Consider the following 5,186-nt stretch of genomic DNA (forward strand, 5'->3'; position numbering starts at 1 on the left):
ATCACTTTGGAACGTGGAGGTCAAAGGTCACCTGTCAAAATGAGTTTGATGGAAAGGTAATACTATATCTCTCTCTCCAGTGTTAAAGAGTTAAAGTCTGATAATGGACACTTTGAAAGGCATAATCCTTCCACAGTAACAGCTACAGAACCCACATCTCAGCTGACCTATGAGGTTTAACCAGCAAAGGAAAATGTTTGCTGAACTTTATATTAAGGAAAGTTCACCTCTTACTGCTTCTTTTTTGTCTATGATGGAGCAAAAGTTGGTTTTGAAGAAGCAAAGTCTACAAATATTTAATTGCAAGAAATTTCCACCATTTAAATATGTGTCAACAAACAGTTTCTTTCACTAATTAATAAAAAAAAAATAGTTATTTACAAGTATTCACTTTGTATCAAGCAATAAGGTAAGGAAGACTGTGTGTCAACAAGTTTCTATTGTTACAGTTTAAAACTGACGTTTAAGATGATGAGAATTGAGTATTCACCTGGACTGTGGTATAATTCAGTTTATAAAACATTAGATTAAAACAAATTGTTACAAGATTGTCGGTGAAGAGTCTAATTCTTGAAGGTGGAGTAATCTTGAGTTTGAGTCATCACAACTTTACTTCAAAATTTCTTCCTCAAAAATATATTTTTAAAGTTCTGTTGCTATGACCCCTTAAGACAGATATTACAAAGTATGAGAGCATAACGTATTCAATTTTTAACAATAAAAAAAAGCTTTTTTTTGCATGTTTTATGCATTTTTTAAATAACTACAAAAGCAAAAAAAATTAAAAATAAAATAATACTTAAATACAAAAAAAAACATCTTTTTTTAACCGAATACAATACGCTTCAATAACAGGAGGCCATAACTGAAGGGAAGAAACATCAAGCTGAGATAAACTGATTATAATCAATAAAATCCACATTATTCCAAGTCATTAAATTCGATTATGCAATCAGACAAACTAATATCACCTGTATTTTAATTTATTTCAGCACCGGAAGAGGACTGCACTCAATTTTGTTGTAAATGTACAATGATAATAAAGTTATTCTATTCTATTCCATTTGATCAACAGTCTATATAGGTGACCAACAGATTTTAAAATTTGAAATTGAGCTACTAAAAAAACATTTTGTGGTAAATAGTATGTCATTTGATAGTGTTTTTCTGTTTTTTCAAGACCCAAAGTTCTACACAGACACATTCACACACATTAAGGCACCAATGAAAAAAACAACCGGACCAGAACCGATGAGGGTTTCAGACTGTTGCCAAAGGACACTTTGGCAGCAAGAATTAAATCAGCTGACCCTCTAGTAACTATAAGAAAGGTACTTTAGGGAGCTGTGTCCCCTTCTTTGTTTAATAATCAAATTAATCTCAAATGTAACAAGTTCTCATAAATAATCAGGAAAAGGTTTGAGTTTCATTTTAGTTACATTAAATAGAATTAGCCTCATAATGCTTTTGAATGTTTAATTGAATGTCGTTCATAGCATCTGCTGTCCGTGAACGTTTTTTTCCTTACACATATTTTTCCAGCAGCCTGTCACATCAGCTTTTGGCTCCCTCTCCTGTTTTGACATGTTCCATCTACAGTGAAGTAATTAATATAAATATCATGATACATCACAGCGATGAATGCACGGTGCTAATCGGGTTACAGGCGCTCACCAGATGCTGCACATTTCTTGCAATATCAGAACAGGTAGAGCAATTGCAACATTTCTGTTTATGATGTAATGTGATTGTCTGGGTTCTTTCTTCTGGAGCAGCTGTGCGTGTTGGGTTGGTATCAGCTGTGAAATGAGAAAAGAGAAAAGCTGGAGTTTTTGTTCCCCACCCAGAAGCAGTGGATCTTTGATGCAGCAGTGGCGTAGAGGGCCTGCAAAGCCTTCAGTGGAGGCCTAAAATTAACTGACTGGAATGCAGGCACAAGTTATTCGGAAAAATTGTAAGCAAAAGATATTGGTTTAAAAATGGAGGGATTATAAGAACAAAACTTGTGACGTATAACGTGTGTACAAAAAAAATAAAGCCTGAGTTCATAAAAGCAGATTTCTAGCCTCCTTAATTGTTACAAACAGATAACAGAACAAGATCAAGTATTTGTTGTTGTTGCAACTCCACAAATCAGCACCTGGACATTCTGCAGGGAAACAGAAGTTGTGTTTGCCTGCACCTAACAAACATCTCTAATCAGGAACTCCCGAGCCAAGGGCACACTCCCTCGACGGAACCAAACAATCCGCTGGTGCAAAAGCAGAGCCTGATGTCATGGAAACCACACGACCCTTTCCCTAGATTTTAGCATCTTTATGACTCTCTTTCTTGGACCTCCCCTTACTGTGTCGTAGAATGCTGTGCGATGGAGGGGCCTCTGGTCAAACGCAAGATGGCGCCAGAATCAATCTGTAGCCAGAAGCAGAAATCGTAACTGCAGCCGGTTGGATGAGCAGAAATTTCCTAAACTTTAGGAAACCCTTTCAAAATAATATTTAAAAAACTTTTCAGAACTATCAGCTTTTAAGCTTTTAAATGTGAATCAACTGTAACAGAGGACAGAGAACGTTAATCATTTTATTTCTTTTAAGTCAATATTAACAAGTGTTCAAATTTGTATAACTACACCAAATTACATCCGGAGAAAAAGTCGTTTTTTTTCTCAGTGAATCAGCTAATCAAAGCTGCAAAATACAGTTTTTTTTCTCAGTGACAGCAAATGGCAAAAAGGGTCTGTAAAAGAGAGAAGAAATGGGGGAAAGGGTCAAAACTTTAAAACTATGTTGTTGTTTTTTGCGTCGTTATTTTTCTCCGTAGCAAAATTCTCTTGGCGTGATGAAGTTGACATATTTTTCCTTATACTTCCTTCTAAGCCATTGATCGACGATGCTTGATTTTTGACTTCATTCCTGTACCCTTTGTCTTTTCTGGGCGTTTAGCGCCGCCAGATTTGCGTGGCTGCTGCCCACCACATATCCTGCATGTGTTGCCCACCAAATCTAGAGAGTTCAACAATCAAACTCTCCCATTCATAACATCCAGAAGATTTTCCATGTTACTTTAAAATCCTTCCAATCTGATGTTTCCCACTTTCATTATTCATTCTAGCACTATGATAGCTTAATCATCAATCATAAAAAGTGTCCAAACATGTTAATTATTCAACATTTATCACAGAGCAGTAACAGGATGGAGCACCGCCTGAGAGTTCCTCTTAGTTTTCGCCTGGAAAGTTTATTAATCAATTCCAAACATAATGAAAAACGAAACTCAAATGTTCATGTTTGTGTTATAGACTCACAAAGAGCCTAAAAGTTCCTCATTCCCTTTTTATAGGGCCATTGTCTGTTAACTAATGAGGAAAACTAAATTAGTCTTGGCAGGAGTTTTAAGAATAATAAAAACTGAAAAGGTTTTGAGAGCTTTTCGCTGCTCCGTATATTTCATTTTAGGCTCTGCGGTGTATGGGAATATGAAAACTATGCCAGTGACTCTAAACTACTGTGGGCCACCAAAGCTATTAATCAAAACTAATTGCTTGGTACCTCCGCAGCTATTACACAGAATAAATTTGCTTATGCAGCCAGAGTGGATAAAGGGTGGAAATCAGAGGTTCATTTATTTGTAATTTCCTTCTAATCTAACCCCTCTAGGAACCCGTACACTTGTGTGTGTGCGTGCGTTGCGGTCCGTGCGTGCAGCGGGAACTCATAGGTCTGCGCCGCATATCAGTTTGTGTTCCGAGATTATTTCTTGTGCACTCCAGGTTCAGATAAATGAACAATCAAGTGCTGCAAACCGCATTAAAACTGAATCACAAAGCAAATGCAAACATGCTGAACGAAGCACACCCAAACCGCTGCTGACCAATGCAAAAACCACATGAATTTTTTTAAAAAGAGCTTGTCATCTCCAGAATCTACTAGTGTTCAATAGAACTGCAGAAACTGAACATGTTTATATTATTTCAGCATAATTTAAAAAATAAAGCATTGAGCATTTCAGTGCACAGGAAGAATGGATTGGGAAGAATTCTGTACAGATTAATGACTAAATCTGTGAAGGAAAAAGGCCAGAAACACGTTATCGCTCTGATTTCAACCTCAAATATACACATTCACACATCAATGCAACAATTGTCCTGTGTCACTTAAAAAAATGTTGCCTCACTTTTAAATTAAATACATATGGGAAAAAGGTGAATCAATTGTCCAAATCTGATTGGTTCATTCTAAAAGATGAACTTCAGAAACCTCGAAACATTTCATCTGTGATGTTATTTATATTATAGTGTGATTTTTTTTCTACCTTAAATAAAACAGGATTTTAATCTTAATTGACATCTGACTCATTCCTCCAGCAATCATGTCAAATTCCAAAGTTATCACAAACTCAGCAGGAGGATGTTATTTTCTGCTCATTTACGGCCACCAAAATAATAATCTTTTGTGTTTATTTTTCCTTTTCAAATGAGATGTAACCCTGGAGAGATTTCTGATTTTTTACTTTTTTGACCACTCTTAATTGCTTCTACACTGCAAAAACAAGTTCTTAAAATATATATATTTTTTAAGTTTTAAAAAAACTTTTAAAAAATAAGAACTTCCCAGAATTTTTTTTTAAGAAAACAAGGCATGGTTTACTAAACTCTTGATAATATTATTTTTCTCGCAAGACAGAAAATAAGATACATTTCCTTCAAACAAAAGTATTTTTTCTGTTCTTACAATTCAGGTTTAGCAGTGTATCCAAAATGAAAAAACAAAGTCAAATTACCTTCAAAAGCTCAGAAAATAATCGTTCTTAATTTTAATAGCATGGTACTGAAGATCCAACCTTTTTTTTTCTCATGAAAACACGACAACTGTGGAACCATACTTGTGTTTTCTAGTTTTCTGATGCAGTAGGACCTGTAATTACTGCACACTTAACCCAAAATTATGAATTTATAGGCAGACTGGTTAATTCCAGGTGAATGTCTGGAACATAACTAGGATCTCAGGTTGCATTTATTTGATTCACTGAAATCAATCAATCATTATGACTCAGTTCGTCTATTTTAGAAGTGTTTTTGATTGGTTAATAAACTTTGAAAACATGCTCAATTATACATCCTTTTGTCCAGTCAATTTAAAAAAACTGTATGTTTTGATCAAATGTAATGTTGATATTATTTCAGTAAA

At 35.0% G+C, this 5,186-nt stretch overlaps 1 long non-coding RNA gene across 2 annotated transcripts in view; it reads right to left on the minus strand.

Moving 5' to 3' along the window:
* Window positions 1-1,433: 1,433 nt before the first annotated feature.
* LOC112153612 overlaps window positions 1,434-5,186 on the minus strand; it is a 26,591-nt gene continuing 22,838 nt past the window's right edge. The window contains exons 4-5 of one of the 2 annotated variants that reach the window (XR_004948569.1): window positions 1,675-1,799; window positions 1,434-1,593 (exon numbers count right to left, since the gene is read on the minus strand). This is a non-coding gene — a long non-coding RNA (uncharacterized LOC112153612). Of the gene's footprint in view, window positions 1,800-5,186 lie in introns of both variants that reach the window. The other variant, XR_002920517.2, reaches the window with a different exon arrangement.

This window comes from Oryzias melastigma, linkage group LG10 (assembly GCF_002922805.2).
Source record: "Oryzias melastigma strain HK-1 linkage group LG10, ASM292280v2, whole genome shotgun sequence".
Taxonomy (NCBI): Eukaryota; Metazoa; Chordata; class Actinopteri; order Beloniformes; family Adrianichthyidae; genus Oryzias; species Oryzias melastigma.